At 39.0% G+C, this 16,412-nt stretch overlaps 1 protein-coding gene across 3 annotated transcripts in view; it reads right to left on the reverse strand.

Annotated features, from left to right (window-relative positions):
* Lifr (LIF receptor subunit alpha) overlaps window positions 1-10,255 on the reverse strand; it is a 62,289-nt gene extending 52,034 nt beyond the window's left edge. For 2 of the 3 annotated variants that reach the window (XM_003470276.5, XM_063258096.1), the window contains exon 1: window positions 10,117-10,255. The gene's annotated coding sequence lies outside the window, so the exon portion shown is untranslated. Of the gene's footprint in view, window positions 1-9,200; window positions 9,340-10,116 lie in introns of those variants that run through there. The other variant, XM_063258095.1, reaches the window with a different exon arrangement.
* Window positions 10,256-16,412: the final 6,157 nt, after the last annotated feature.

Raw genomic sequence — 16,412 nt, forward strand, 5'->3', positions numbered from 1 at the left:
GAAGTCCCCCCAAAGCCTCATGCAGCCTGGGACCAGGTTTTTAGAATTTGTTATTGGTCCAAGACTGGGATTATGGGTGTAACTGCTATACCCTAAAATTTAGGGTGGCTGTGGCCTACATACATTGTAAGGAAGAGAAATAGTCTCTATGTGCTGCTCATCTCTTTTTGCTCTTGTCCCTTTTGCTATTTTCCACTCCCATGAACTGCTGCCCTCTGCCATGAGCCACCCTGTCTTGCACCCAGCAAGTATGGACTGAAACCTCCAAAAACTGTGATCTACATAAACCTTTCCTCCCTTAGCTTTGAGTGTTGCACATTTTGTACCCGCAATGAGAAAAAAGTAAGACAGAACTATATAAAAATCCTGAAAGTCACATTTTGACTCTGTAAACCAATCTTAAATAATCTGAAAACTTATTAGGTACTATAGTTGTGACCTAGCTTAAATGTGTCCCTAACGGACCACTGTGATGGGAGGCTTGATTTGCAGAGTGGTTATGTTGGAATACAGGACCTTTAAGAGGTCCCTAGGTTGGAACGAAGTCCTGAGATTATTGGAAGCAAGCCCCTAGAAGACACTGTGGGATCCCAGTCACTTTAACTTCCTATTTGGTGACATAATTCCACATACATACATCTCTGCCATGACATGGGAAATACTTCACCAGAAATGAGCTAGTGTCAGCACCAAGCCTCAAACCTAAAAAACTGTGAATTAAATAAACTTCTTCATAAATCGACAGGTATTTTATTACAGTGACAAATAGCTAAGATATTGAAATAAAAAATAAGTTTATGCCCAAAGGCTTTAATTATGAATTAGAAAAGTTGAAAATAATATGAGCTTTTTAAATTACAGCTCATTCACAGAATAGAATGTTATACAAGTATCAACATACACTAAAGAATGTTTAGTAACATGGGGAAATATTTCATAAAATGTTAAGTGACAAAACGGAGAATAAAATTGAATATCTAGCATGACCTCAACTATGTGAACAGAAAAAGTGAGGGAAAATATGGGCAAGGAAATGTGATACATGACCATTTAAAACTAGTAATTTGCAGGCCATGCCCTTGGAAATGCTTTGCTTGAAACATGTTTAACAACAATAACAAAAGTTGGACTGTACTGATTACATGCCAATATTCTAAAATAGAGCATTTAAATATCAAAATCTAGAAGCTCTGGAATACTCATCCTATACCCACAGAGCAGCAACCTGTCATCTTTCTTCTTTCTCAGTTTTTGCTACTGGTTACTTTTATCAGACAGCTCCCACTACCATAACAAAATCTGGCCAACATTTCTGGATGTTCCACTCAGTGATCTACTCCCCCCTTTGCACTGGGCACAGCCAGTGAGAACACACTCTTCCCTCATGGTCAGGAAGCAAAAGGGAGGGGGATTAGAGAACCATAATCCCTTTCAAAACACACCCTCAACCTCATGACCTTGCCCTTGGTGCCACCTCTTAAAGGTCCTACCACTTCCCAAAAGCACCACCCTGGTGACCAACTCTTAACAGGGACCTGTGGGAGACTGTCAAATTCTAAGCTACTGTACAGCATCCCCCAACTCTGAAACTTTTCAGTTGCCATTTACCTGGAGTGTTACTGTTGTTTATCCTGTTCAAAGGTTAAAAAAAAATTTTTTTGATAGTTCACTTGTATCAAAAACACAGAAGACAGATGGGTTCTCTTTAGAAATCTGCTTGACCTTCACTGACCCAGAAGCATTTGCATTGTTGGTCCCAGGAGTACAGCTATGGCTTGCATGAATATGGCATTCACTGACTATGTGTAAATGAGCTGAAAAGTTCCAAAACAGAATCCTCTGTAACTTTATTGAGGCTGGTCTTTGGGAGCCGGTGTGCTGTCCAAGTCCTACCTCTAGTCAACAGTGCTATGCCTGCACTCAAAACAGCTCTGTTGCCACTTGCTACCACATATTCAGTGTATCTCACTGAAATAGAGTGTTCCTTTGTGAAAAGTGATCCCCTTATATAAAAAATAAAATCTACTAATGGTTTCAGTGTGGGCGGGAGTAGGAAAGTGGGCAACAGAAGCAAAAGATATGGACAGAAAATGTGACATAAAATAAAGAATGCAGTGCTCCAATCACTGCTGTACTAACCTGAGACACAATCTTTCAGGAGCTACAAGAACAACTGAAATTGTTTTATCTGACTGTAATCTTTATCCGGCTCTGGAGGGAAATAAAAGCAGTGTATGTCATGAAGGTTAAGGACATACCTTTCCTGACAACTTTTATCACTGCAACTTTTATGTGTACACATTATAGTTGTACACATTGCACATATTTACAACTACTACCAACATTAAAACATTTACATCTACATAGAACTGAGCACTTAACTAATGTAGTTTTATATGCTGTTAAATACAAACATTATTTTATCTACATGCTTTACTACTTTTGTGTCTCACTAAGATTGTGTGCTGGAATTTCTCCTGTAAGTATCTGTGAATCTCTTACACCCTACATTTGTTGGAAGGAGCCCCACTCTCACCAATTTTACAACAGATAATCTAAAAAGACATGAAATTTTACTTCAGGTCATGAAAGACTCTCCTCTTCAGAGAAGATACAGTAGCAATTTTAAACCTATTAGCCTAGGACATTCTCACACGTTTAATGTAAATCATCACTAAATCATCTGTAAATGTCAACCAGGTGAAATAATCTAGCTATTGCTCATATAGTTGGTTGAATAAGCAGGAGGAATTGTTTGTGTTCACTGAAAAGCAACATTAGAACAAAATTTCTTCTAAAATTTCAGGAGAGGAAAACAAGGTTTAACTGAGTGTTTGTTAACTGTGACAACCACCACTTACTGAATGGACTTCCTGGCTATGTACCATTCTGGTGACTCCACACATCATTCAAGGGCCAGGGCACATCTGCTCAGGGCACTGCTGCATATCTGATACCTACTCAGGGCCAAGCTAAGCAAAAGCGCTCAACAGGGACTGAACAGATCACCTGACACTTCTATAAATGGAAAAGATAATGTGATGCTGACCTTCAAGAACTTATATAGGACCATCAAGACAACTACAGAAGAAACTGCTGTCAATTCAAAATAAGAGGTACTGGTAACATAAAGTATTAGTTTTAAAATAAATAAAAATTCAGTAAATATTTCAAGTGACCAGAAACAATGAAATACTTTGCCAGAATGCCTTAAAATGCTTTTCACTATGCTTTAGTTATTGTATCAGATTGGTGAAATCAAGATAACTTCATCAAACACTCCCTGCGTGCACCAGAAGCTGGATAATACCATTCATATTTTAAAAGAAGGGAACAGCTCAATAATTTCCCCAAGCTCTCACAAAAAGAAAGTGAGAGATGATAATGGGATCTGATCTTAGCCCCCTAACTACATGACATGCTCTACTTTCTGAAAATTCAAGAAAGTAACAAGAGTAACAGCTGCAGTTTCAACTCACAAAAACAATCCCACCCTTGCAGAAAATTGTATACACATACACATGCATCCTCAAAAAACAATCAACAAAACAAACTTCAGCCAATTTATACTAGCTACTTTTGAGATCTACTTTTTCACTTTATAGAGTGCAAGAATCTTTCCACATCACTAACCACTCCCTATATCATTGTCAAAAGAGTATTCCATTTATCTATATTCCACAATCCATTTTACCATTCTCCCTATTACCGACTATTAAAATTGTTTCTAGTAAAAACAACTATAAAGGAGGGAGCTTTTCAATCAATGTGTACATTTTTGCAAAGCTCATTAGCATCTGGGCGGAAGTTTCTACAAACTTCACAGAGCTCCTCTCCTGATTTTGGTACATTCCACTCATGGACTTCTCATCAAGTAATGAATCACTGTGGGAAGCCCCCCAGCAGCAGTATGGTGCTCACTTGGACTCTGTAGGCGAGACCATACGTTGGTCTCTCCACACACGCTTCACCATTATTTTTTTCCCTTAGTTTAAATTCCTAGTGGTGGGAATGTCTGACTAAGGGACAAGGCACATTTTTGAGGCTCTTGATGAGTAATACAAAATTGCCCTCCTGGAAAGTCACAACAATTAAAACACCCACCAACAGTATCCAAAAGTGACAATTTCCAAAACCTTCCAGGGTTGGCTAGATTCGTTTTAAAACAACCAAATCTCTCTCTATGGCCATAAGTTTTGAAAACTTGAAACTACTGATAAAAGACATCTAGAAAAAGAACAAATAACTCAGGCAACAAATACTTAATTTTAAAGTATTTTAAAGTATCTATTCTGCAAATAGGAAACACAAAATGTTACTCATACCAGATACCATTGGACGGAAAAACATAGTGAAATGATGCTCTAAACTGTATCAAGTTAGGAATCGAAACACTGAACCTATCTGACTGTATGGCTAATATCAGTCCTAACAGTTTAGGTTTTAACAGCAATATGCTCTAATTTTTAATAAGAAATTCATAAAATTATTCTTTCATGCATTATATGCACTATCTCACAGTTAATATAGCAATCTGAAATTTTCAAATTCTTTCGTAGATACTCATTAATTCAACAAATATCTGAGTGTCTGCTATAGTCTGGGTACTGTTCTAGGCTGCAAACAGAGTGGAAGTCTAACAATGGTAAACTCTTTGGGGAACTGCTGTTGTAGAGGGGAGTTCAACCCATGAAGTTGAGAATCAGCAATCCAGGGTGATGATTCCAGTGGGCAACTTCTGGGCTGTTATTTTCCACCAAATAAATTATAATACCCTTGAGTCTTTTCTCTTTATCTGTAAGTATTACAAGTTTAACAGATAACCTGAAGGCCCTTCTGGATCTTACATTCTATACTTTGTTTCAGTTTGTCTAATCTGTTGCTAGAGTTTTGCATTTAAATTCCATTTAGTTCTTTCAACCAAACAAACAAACAAAAATCAAAACTAGATTCTTCCAAAAACACCAGTTTATATATACAGTACAAATTTGGCCATCCAGGACACTGAAGGAATCAAAATAAGATGAAGTTCCAGTTAGACAATTTATGCTCCCAAATTTGCTTCTTTGAAGAGATTTCTCAAATATTCTCATATCCTTCACTTGTGTACTTCGCTGTAAATACAAAGCATGAGGCATAGCCTGGTGGTAGCTCTCCAAGCCTGAAACGTGGAAACAACTGGCACTCATATCTGTGACTTAAGTGTTTACACTGGCACTCCAAAGCTCTAGGGTCACTGAGCTTAAGGCCTGGTAGGGGACTCTCACCTTATGCCAGCTTACTTCCAACTTCCCAAAGAACAAGCACATGCAACCCTACCTACAGAATGTCTACAAATCACTACCTTGTTAGCATTTCTAATATTAGAAACAGGAAGACTACTGTCACCACTTGTTATTTTCCACCAGATGTTCCCACCACCACCATCTCAACTGTCCTCAGACCAGGGACACTTTGGAAAAAACTGCTTTGAGAAGCAAAGGAAGCACAGGTAGGGGCCTTAATATCCCAAGGCACCCAAGGAGTCACAACTTCAAAAACTAAAATTACCTACCCGTGGTATTTCAGGATTCTGTCACTTACTAATATAGACAGATGCTTTCTACTCTAGATGTTAAGTTCTCAATTCTAGGTATATATGCTGATTCAAATTTGCTCTGCTTTATAAACCAGAAGAATGAGTAATATTCACGACTTTCTTATCTCTGTGCAAAAGTACATGAACAAATCACCCACCAAAAGTTTTTTTCAATTGTTAACATCAGACCTTAAAACAGTAACTAATAAACAGGAGCTCTGCTCATCTGAGCAACATCAGCAGCAACATGCTCCTAGGAACATTCTGTTACTGTTTTAGACAATGTAGGACAAATTCAGAATTTCTGAATATCTATAGTTCACAAGTGGTAATAAACACAAAGAAGTTGGTAAAAACACTTTTACTTAAGTTTCTCAGACTAAATTTAGGACAGCCAGTTCCTTGTTTCCTCTGCTTCACTTATTTGCCTGAAGAGCTTTCACTGCAAGCAGAAAGGACAAAAAGAACAAAGAGAATTACTTAAGATCAAGGAGCAAAAGAAGTCACCTTTCACCTAGTAAGAGTTTGCAAAGAACTCACAGGAAAAAGCTAGAAGGTAAAGTTTCACCTGGAAACAACATATTATGTTCAGGTGCCAGCCAATAAAAATGAGAAATTCAGAAATTTAAATTCATTCTGCAAAAAGTCACAAAATTTCTGATATGGAAAGCAAGACAAAAAGTGACAATCTAAAGAAAAACAACAGACCCTTATTAAACAGTTACAACAATTGCTTGACATAAACTCATTCCTCAAGTTTTTCATTTAATATAAAGGAACATATTTAGAATGACAGCCTATAAACTAGGAAGAGGAAATATCATAAGTCCTTGGTTATTTCCTAGAATAGAGCATGCACACATTCTTCCTGTGAGAATAAGACTACCTGCATAAAGCACATGCATTTTATCCGCTCATTAACCCGTCATCTGTCCCAAAGAAATGAAACATTCCTATGTGAAAAAGCTATCTGAAAATTTTACACTCAAGCCAATAGCTACTGCACTGAAATCAAAGATGAAAACGCTAATTAAATCTTTCATAAATCGCCATAACTTACAAAAGCTGTAGTTTTATGATTCCCATACTTGAGCTTCACAAAAAAGCAATAATGTGCAACTGACTCAAGACAACAGAGTGAGAGTGTTCAAAGTGTAACAGATTTGGTATCCACCAAGGGCGGGAGCCAGCTGGAAAGCTCAGATCAAGACTCCAGAACCAAGGACTCTGACCCAAAGCAAGCAAGGAGATCCCTTCAACCTTCTAATTACTCATTTATTCAAACACAATCACAACCTGCTCTACAACCAAGCTCATGCGCCGTGCTATGGATGCAATGGGAACAAGCACATCTGCTGGCCCCATGGAGCCACAGCACACGGAGGACTCCATCATCCTGGTTCAGCTCTACTTTGTTCAGCCCTGACCTATGCCACACACATGGCACCAATTCCAGCACGCTTGGCAGCCTTCCCCTTGCGCTCTGTTCCTCTAGCACACAAGTTCTACCGCAGGGTCTTGCCGTTCTCTTCCCTGAAGCACTCTTCCTTCTGATCTCCAAAACCACAGGGTTCCTGCTCCTCACTCAACTTCCCGCTCAAATCTTTCTATCCCAGAGACATTTTCTGGCCACAAAATCTAAACCAGTAGCCCTCACCCTGGCACTCTTTCTTGTAGCAAGCCTATTTTATTATTTTCCGGATACTTGGCACTCTCTGATATTATCTCCTTTATTGCTCCTTTGCTCTTTATCCATTTCCTCAGCTAAAATGTGAATCTACAGCCAGGTCTTATCTGTGTTGTTCAATGCTTTATCTTAGTCCCTAGAAAACAGCCTGAATATTAACAGATATCTAATGAATATTTTAAAGAGTTACAGACAGTATTAGCAATTTTGTACTACAGTAACAAGAACTGATTAACAAAGGGAAAAAGAACACTTTAAATGTTAAAAGACTGGATTAGTTATTTTTTTAAATAGGTTTTGTAAAAGATCATAGTTTACAATCCTCCAAATACAATATAATGAAAATATTAAAGCTCAATATTGGCTAATGTTAAATTCTGTAATGAATTAGGCTAATTTCTAGCATTAGCATTGCTTCTACCATATATTGTTTTAAAAGAACTCTAAAAAGAGATCCTAACAGTTCATTAAAAAAAAGAGACCAAATCTTTTCTAAAAGCATCCTTTCCATTAAGAATTGGTAAACACTTGCTCCTAAACCATAAATTTTATTTTTTGTCGGGACTCAAACTCCGGACCTCACACTAACCAAGTAGGCACTGTACCTCTGAGCTATATCCCTGGCCCATAAACGACAGATTTTATAACTAAATTATTAACAATATTTAAATATGAGATATCAGTGCTCATTCAGAGATGGTAGAGATCTCAGCACCTAATAGCAAACCAATTTTATGAAATATTTAAAAATATTTAAACTATTATTTAAAACATTTTTTTTCTTACAAATGCTTCTTAAAACTTTATATCTGCTCCTGTCTTTAGCTAAGTTGTTATTAGGTACTGACCAACCCTCATGTCTCACACTCCACAGCAAAAGATGCTGGAGACCCTTATGGATCACTTAGGAGTTATATAAGAGAAACAAGCCGTGTGCACTGGGAGAGGGGGCATTCCTGGAATGTGATTAAATAAGCAAATTACTGCCTTTGGACTTTGGGGAATAAATGAAATCCACTTACAAACCCCAAAAACTAATGCTGTACCATAAGTTTACAGCAAAATATTAAAAACTATATATACACATATGGAGAAGAAGTGAAATAAATTATAGTTCATCTTTTAATGGAGTATTTCACTGCCACTGGAGAATGAGACAGCTCTCTTAAGTCTGATGAAGACTGCCATGATTTGGGGGTGTGATTCAGAACAGGTTTTACAGAGCATTCTCTTTTGCAGAAAGGTAAAAGAACACAAAATGTTTATGTTCCTAGCATTAGTCTATGAATGGGAACGGAAAGATAGACACAAGGAGCCTGCAACCATGGCGGTTGGGCGGGATGCTGTGGGATGTGGTGGAGGAAAGCTTATAATGTGCTTACTATGGACTCTTTTCATATCCATTGACTTTTCTCCAGTGGGAATAGACTGCCTGTCCCATAAATAAACATGATAAATCTGAACATAACATATATTACAAATACATTCATCAAGGATCATCATTCAAAAGCAAAAGCTTTCAAAAATCATAAAATTTTGCTCCCTTCAGCACTGTCCCTGATTCCCACAAGAAATTAGGCATACATTTGTCATCTCAACCATTACAAAGCAAATACAACTCGATTCAGTTCTTGGAGATGCTCAGTTCAACCTGAAAACACATCTCATATTTAAATTGAGCTTGTGATTCCCTAATGAAGCCTCCGAATGAACAGTTCCCACATAGCTATAAAACAGAAAGTCAACTTAAGAAACAACTAAGAAGACAGTCTGTTTTTTAAAGCACAGACTATACTTAGGTTTCCTTTCCTCTGCCAGGCTTAGACAGAAACACTCTGATGTTAGTAAAATATTTCAGATTACTGGCAAAATCATCAGTGATGAAGAGGGGCAAGCATCATTTGCACCAGAAAAACAAATAAATAAATAACCAACCTTTTAATTTTTCATTTCGGTGGAGGGGAGGATCGCTTTAAATTTAACTTTGGCACCATTTTTAGATCCTTGACCAAATGATACCAAGGCACATTAATTTGACTCCAAGCAAATACTTTTTTTCATTAAAGACAAACATGAAACTGAAAACAAACAAATGGGAAGGCAAACTTTAAACCGAAACTTATTGTTGGAAAACATATCTTAAAAGAACACATAAAAGAAATGCAAATAACTCATTTCCATATAAACTTCATTCAATAACAGTACACATTTTGTTATTAACAATCGACTGCCCTAAACATACACAAAAAGGAACACAAAGCTATCTGACTGCAAATAAAAAATCTCGTATGTTCAGTAGCTGGAGGTGGGAACCAAAATCATTAGTGAAGCCCTCCTGAGTTCGCAACTGATGTGCAGTTTTCGGGCGGTGTGAACTCAAGATTCCAGCTTTGTGCTTTTAGACACCAACACTTCAGAAACATCTTTCGGGAAAAGCCTAACTTTGATCTCCAACACTTTAACGCTGGGTGTTGTTAGTAACGAACCTTTAGATATAAGCACAAAAAGGTCAGTCAAATGCACTATAAATACAAAAAGAACAAGGAACTGCTTTAAAGAGGCGCCAAGGAGGAGGCTCGAAATGGCTTGGCAGGTCACACCTTCAAAGGGAAAAATTTAAAGCTCCTTCCCCTCCCCCAGGTCACCCCGAGTCTTGGGACTCTGGGGGGCAGAAGTTTCCCGGGGAAGCTGTGCCAGCAGGGACCCGAGGGCCAGAGCCGCCTGCCAAAGTCGCTCACCCTAGACGCCCACAAACCCAGGACCGGCGGCCCGAGCGCGCTCCCCGCCCCGCCAGCGCTCGCGGCCACGCGCCTGGGACTCCGCGCGCCGCGCCCACCGGCCTCGTACTCACCGGCCGCTCCGCGCCGCTATCTCGCCATCCCGCGCGGTCGGCTCGGACGCCGCGGCCGCGGCCGCCGCCCCGAGGCAGCCAGAGCCCGCGGCACCCCAGGACTGGAGCTGCGGAGGACGGGGCCCGGCACAACCCGCCGGCGCCGCCGCCGTCTCGCTCCGCAACCCGGCGGCTCGAGACGGCCCGCTGCCCTCAGCGAACCCCAGAGCCGCCGCCGCTACAGCCGCGGGCGCCTCCGCGAGGAAACGGTCACGGCCACAGCTCCGGCCGCGGCCGAGTCGCTCCAGCGCCGAGTGCGGCGCGCGGGGGCGGTGCCTGCACGCCGCTCGACGGGGGGCGCTGCGGCCCGGCCCGCCCTTGGCCCCGCCCCGGCCACCAGGCCCCGCCCCTGACCCACCCCTCTGCCCGCAGCGCCGCGGCGGACCGGGCCCTGCCGCGCGCTCACGGTGCTCACGGCGCGGGTCCGCGAGGCCGCGGCGAAAGTCGGAGCGGCGCGGCCGCGCGTGCAGCCCAGGCGCGGAGGGTGGGGCTTTTCCAGAGACGCTGTCGCCAGGCCGACTTCGGAAGGTCGTGGAACCGCCAGGGACAGCGAGGCGGCCGCAGAGTGCAGAGCCACAGGCCGGGCGGCCCTGCAGGAAGAACAGTGGCTCCCCAAACGCTGTAGGAGCGCTTTGCAAACATTGCGTTATGGAGAAGAAAACGGGGGGGCCGCTTGTGTAAATGAACGCGGACTCCAGCTTCTGCGCTTGGTGCAGGGGTGCAGGGGACAAGCACTTAGACCGTAGCCTTTACAGAAAGGCCCAGGGCTGCGGCGATGCTGCTCAGGTCACCTTGCTTCTCCCAGATGCAGGGCTCCCAGAGCCCGAGAGGGGCCGAAAGGGCAGTCTGAGGATATCTTTGGGACATCTAGTCTTGCCTCCAAGGTGTGGTGGACTTATTTGTGCAGAGAAGCGGATCCCTTAACGGGGTGAGATTTTTTTCCTCCATGCATTGTTCCCATTTCCGCAGTTTTACTTGGCTTCGGTGTTCTTCCAGAGTAATGCACCAAATAAAATTAGCTGGAGAGCGTTGATGGCGCAGAATCATGATTTGAAGATGTTTACGCTCTAAGCCGGACGCGTTTGATGGTGTTCTTGTCGGCACAATTAATTTTGCGAAGTTCAGAAATGTGCCAGATAGAGCCCCTGGCACGCTGTTCCAAAGAACTCTGCAGACACACCTTCGATAGGAAGCGGCTTGTTTATTTCATCTGTGATTTATTTGATGCACCAGCACCAAGGCCAATGTGTTTTTTTAGAGGCCTTTTGGATGAGATTCCAGAGCAATTTGTAAATTGGCAAAATGAAGCCTATTTTCTAAAATAACTTTTCTTTGTTGATAATGGAATTCTAAAGTGGGCAACAAAACACCCCAAAGTACATTGACTGAAAAGTAGAGTGAAAATATATTACACAGGAAAAAGTCCCTACTGATTTCCTAGCAGTCGGCCGTCTCTACCTGTGTGCATATTTTGAATACTAAATGCTTCCTATTATCCCTAAGACATTGTTTGGAAAACATGCTTCTATTGTGTGTACTTGAAATCACATTTAAATCGTACCGTATTGATTTTTGTGTATTCCCATTTTTGTGTCTTTGGTGGTTTTGGAAATTTATCATCATTCATATTGGAGACCCCACATTAGGCAGGCAGCCTGAGGCCCCTAATACATTTAGAACCCACAGAAATATTCTAATTTATTTCAAATTAAAAAAAAATTTAGATTTAAGAAATGTTTAAATACATGAGTATATTTGTCCTCGTAGCAATATAAACATCATATTTTTTAAAAAGTTAATGGAGACAAGGACTCACAAATGTCCAGGCCCCAAGAAAAGTATGAGGTATCCCTGTTGCCTGTGGCTGAAAATCTCTTCTCTGGAAAGAATTTAGCTCCTGGCAACAGCACTGCATCATGATTTTTCACAACAAGTTAGATGCTGTGGCCTTGTTCTGTGTATATTTACTATTTTGATCCAACATACTTGTGAAATGGATACTGTTCTTGTACTTGAGGGGTGATGCAAGTTTTGTGGAGGGCTGACATTTATGCAATTTAAAAGATGCCATTAAAAAATAAACAAAAAACAAATACAGCCCCTTGCAAACTGCTTCAGCACCACCAAGCCAGAGGCGAAATGACAGGAGGGAAATCCATCTGGAAGGAGACCTTGGTCTCAGCTGACAATGGCTAAAATGTCTTAGTTTTGCAAATTGTATGAAAACACAATCATGTGAATATATTGCTAAACCTTTGTGCAAGGGCATAGAAAAGATGGAAGTTTGTGATTTACGAGCATCATGGAAATCCTGACTCCAACGTATACCTATTTTACAGTTAAAAAACTTAGGCATTTGCCATAGTTTCTCAAGACCACTAAACTACCCACACAGCACGAAGGAAGGGGCTGAACAGCTGTAGTATACATTTTCATTAGAAATCATAGATTATTTTTTCCCACCAAACGATAGCTTTTGTTTTCCAAAAAGCAAAGACTTTCAAAACACATTAGCAATATTTTGGTTAAGATCAGGCAATAACCCAATTTGGAACATGCAATAAAAAAAATTACTTTTGAAGGCAGAATCTTATCTATCATATAAAATATGAATTAACCAGTATGGATTCTAAAAGAAATTTCAAGTACGATGGAGTTGCACCATTAATTTACCATGTCACAAGAGCAGTCTATGTTGTAAACATTATTTTATGTATTTGCTATTCACAGTATTGTGAAATGTTGCAAAATGAGTACTGGAACAAGTATTTGTTTTGTTTGATGATTACGTCTTGTAATACAAACAGCTTCACAATAGCAGCTCTCTATACCTATTTGTGAAACCAAATAATAGAAAAAAATCACATTAGTAGAAGTAAAAGGGTAGGTTATGTAATAAGCTAAAATTCAGTGAGAATAAAGCAGGAAAATATTGAACTGTAAATAATTGCTGGATAAGCAGAATTGGCTCTTATTTAATTATTTTGTATTCCAGATTTGTGTTGGTCTTCCCAGCTGTTGGCTCTGCTCTTTGCCTGTCTGCTTTGTTCATTTCTTTTTCTTTGCTTCTTTTTTAAAATAAGAAAATATAAAATTTTGTGTAAAACTTAACATTGACTCTAACATGAAAGCAAAATAGGCAAAATTATGTAGTTGATATACAATTATGTTGAGATGTATGCAATTAATTTGCCAGAATATGAAAGACATAACATTTACTAATCTACAAGTTGTATGAAAACAATTGAAATTAGTCATAAAAACATTTCAAAAGTCTGTTTTTCTCATATATATCTTACCATGAAATGTAACATCAAATTCCAAAATATGTGTTGTTAGAATATGGAGTATATACACAATTTATGTTAAAACTAGTGGGAAAATCCTGCAATTAAAAACCAACTTTAATGTTTTTTTTTTTTACTTTTTAGTGGCCTATCCCTCCCAGTTTTAACAGCAAAATAAAAACTAACTACTAATCCAACTTGAAAGTGAAAAATGCCTCTCAGTTCACTTTGTTTAAAAGACACTATGTATTAAACTTAAAGATAATGGATTTATATATATATATATTATATATACTTATATTATGTCAAATCAGTATTTTTTATAATAAAGACTACTACAGATACATAATTGAGATATTTACAAGCAATTTATGAAAAGCACAAAATAAACATACTTTAGGATATCTCTCTCTCTAGGAGTGTATTTATTGCAAATTTTATGAGAAAATACTGACATTAAACTTTTCATATTATATCCACAGCACTCCACTACATGAGTAATTTGCACAGTATTTTCAAAATAAGCTTACATATAAGGAATTCTGTCCAGTGTAACATCTTTCATGTATTTGACAATAAGTTTGTATACTGAATGCTTTCCCACATTGCTTACACACATAGGGTTTCTCTTCAGGTGACCTCATTTTTGCATTTGACACTGTGTTGGCTGAATTTCCCCCACATTTCCTATATAGACTTACTCCCTAGTGGGTTCTTTTATCTCTACAGAATGGAACGCACACACCGCCTCCATGCATAGGGCTTGTCCCCAGTGTGCCTTCTTTCATATATTTTAACATGTTTGTGAGTAGCAAATGCTTTCCTGCATTGCTTACCCACAGAGGCTTTCTACCCAGTGTGACTTTGTTCATGTATTTGACAATAGTTGTGTGCAGTAAATGCTTTCCTACATTGCTTACACACATAGTTTCTGCCCCATATGACTTCTTTCATCTACTTTATAATAACTCTGTGAAGTGAATGCTTTCCCACATTGCTTGCATACATAGGCTTTCTCTGCAGTGTGATTTCTTTCATGCGTTTTACAATAACTGTGTGAAGAGGCTTTCCCACATTGCTTACATACATAAGGTTTCTTTGCAGGGTGAATTCTTTTATGTCAGTGAAAAGAATTACAATGAGCTAGTGCTTCAACACATTCCTTAAGAACATAGGGCTTCTTTTTAGCATGTCTTCTTTCATGTACTTGAATACAGTATGAAGAAATAAAAGTTTTCCCACATTATTTGCATACATAGGAATTCCTTTCACTATGATTTCTTTCATGGATTTGAACACTATTGCTTGTGTTGGTGGCTTTCAGGCGTTTCTTACCTATGAATATTTTGTCTCAAAAGTGAGTTCTTTTATTAAGATCAGAGTAAGCTTTCCCACATTGCTCACATTGATATAATTTCTCCTTAGTCTTTGTCTTTACATGCATTTGAAAGGACCAGAAATCACTGTAGGTTTTTTCCATAGTCATTACATTTATACAACTTCTCTTCTCATCCCAAATATTCATCAGCTTCGTTTCTTAGATTGCTTGAGCAAGTTTTCTTCATTTTGCTGATTATCCCAGATTTTTCTATGGCTGTCATATTCATAAATGTTTCCCACTCACATTTCTGTAGAGCTTCTTTTGGGATAGGTACAGAAACTCACTCCATCATGGTGAAGTTCATAGCCACATCCTCAAAGGTTACTATCTCCATTGTGTGGCTTGAGGATCCTTTGACTGCAGCCCAAAGCTAGTAAAAGTTACCAAAAAGGGTGGTCCAGGCAGCTAGGTCTCTTAGCAACGCACTCAGGCTATGGGCATTTTGGAGGCACGATGAAAGAAGTGTTTTGTTTTTTTTTACAAGTATGACTATTTGAAAAATTTAAATATAAAATGATGTTTAAGTATAAAGAGAATCAGTATCATACCTCTAATGAAAGTTCTGGGGTGAAACAAGGCTTGGTTCTTTGTGCAAATTAATCTCCTACAAACTTGAGATGATGAGGGTTTTCTTAGTAAATTTCCACCATATTGGCCCGTAAACAAGTTTCTTTTGATGAAAGATCTAATAGGGATAGTGTTTGTCAATCAGTGGGACAGAGCATGGCTGGATTGCTGGAAGAAATTTGAGAAATGGATAATAATCTACAAATTAAGCATAGTTATTCACTAGTGAGTAGCTGAAATGAGTGAAACCGTTCTTTGTTTTAAGCCTGACTGACTGATAAATGTAGATTTATCTTAAAGCACAGTTTTGGGCAAGGTTCAAAGCTTTAATTAGATCTCTGTAACAAAAAGATATATGACAGTAATCAGTTAATTTTCTCTAGAATTGATGTTCTTTACCCAAAGTGATTTGGAATGCTATTTAAAGGGCATGAAAAATGTAGTAAACACCACAAAAGATAGTATCTGCCCAAAATTCCATTGAGAATATTCTCTTTCAGATAAAATGACTTCAAGGGGGTTACATAAAATATTTTGGTAAATGATTACATCCCCAGCATGTGGTTGTAATGCAATCCCTAACAGGATTGCATTTTGTTTGTGTTTTATTTATCACAAAACTTCTTCTGAAAGGGATTTACAGTGCGTTTTTTATAATGAAAGACAATTTTTTTTTAATTTTAAAAAAGCTATCTGAGCCAAACTATAGTATTTGAGCACATAACTTAGCTCCAAGATTCCTCATAGCAGTGAAATAATGGAAATAGATATTTTTACAACCATATTGTCGAGTGGAAGGAATTATACAGTTTCATTTAGAAGTCCCTCTTGGCCCAAGCTATGAGAGGCATTTGTCACAAGTGTTGTTGTATGATAGCTAGTCAAAAGTCTAAGCTAAGAGAAGAATTCTACTAAAGTTTGGCCATATTTTGGTAGCAAACGGAGCATATATATATATATACACACACTGGTGAATAACTTTGACCTTGCTATTGTTGATAATAGTGAGATTTTGATAGTTT

Source organism: Cavia porcellus, unplaced genomic scaffold (assembly GCF_034190915.1).
Source record: "Cavia porcellus strain 051 isolate PalLab524CR breed Dunkin Hartley unplaced genomic scaffold, mCavPor4.1 scaffold_11, whole genome shotgun sequence".
In the NCBI taxonomy this organism is placed as follows: domain Eukaryota; kingdom Metazoa; phylum Chordata; class Mammalia; order Rodentia; family Caviidae; genus Cavia; species Cavia porcellus.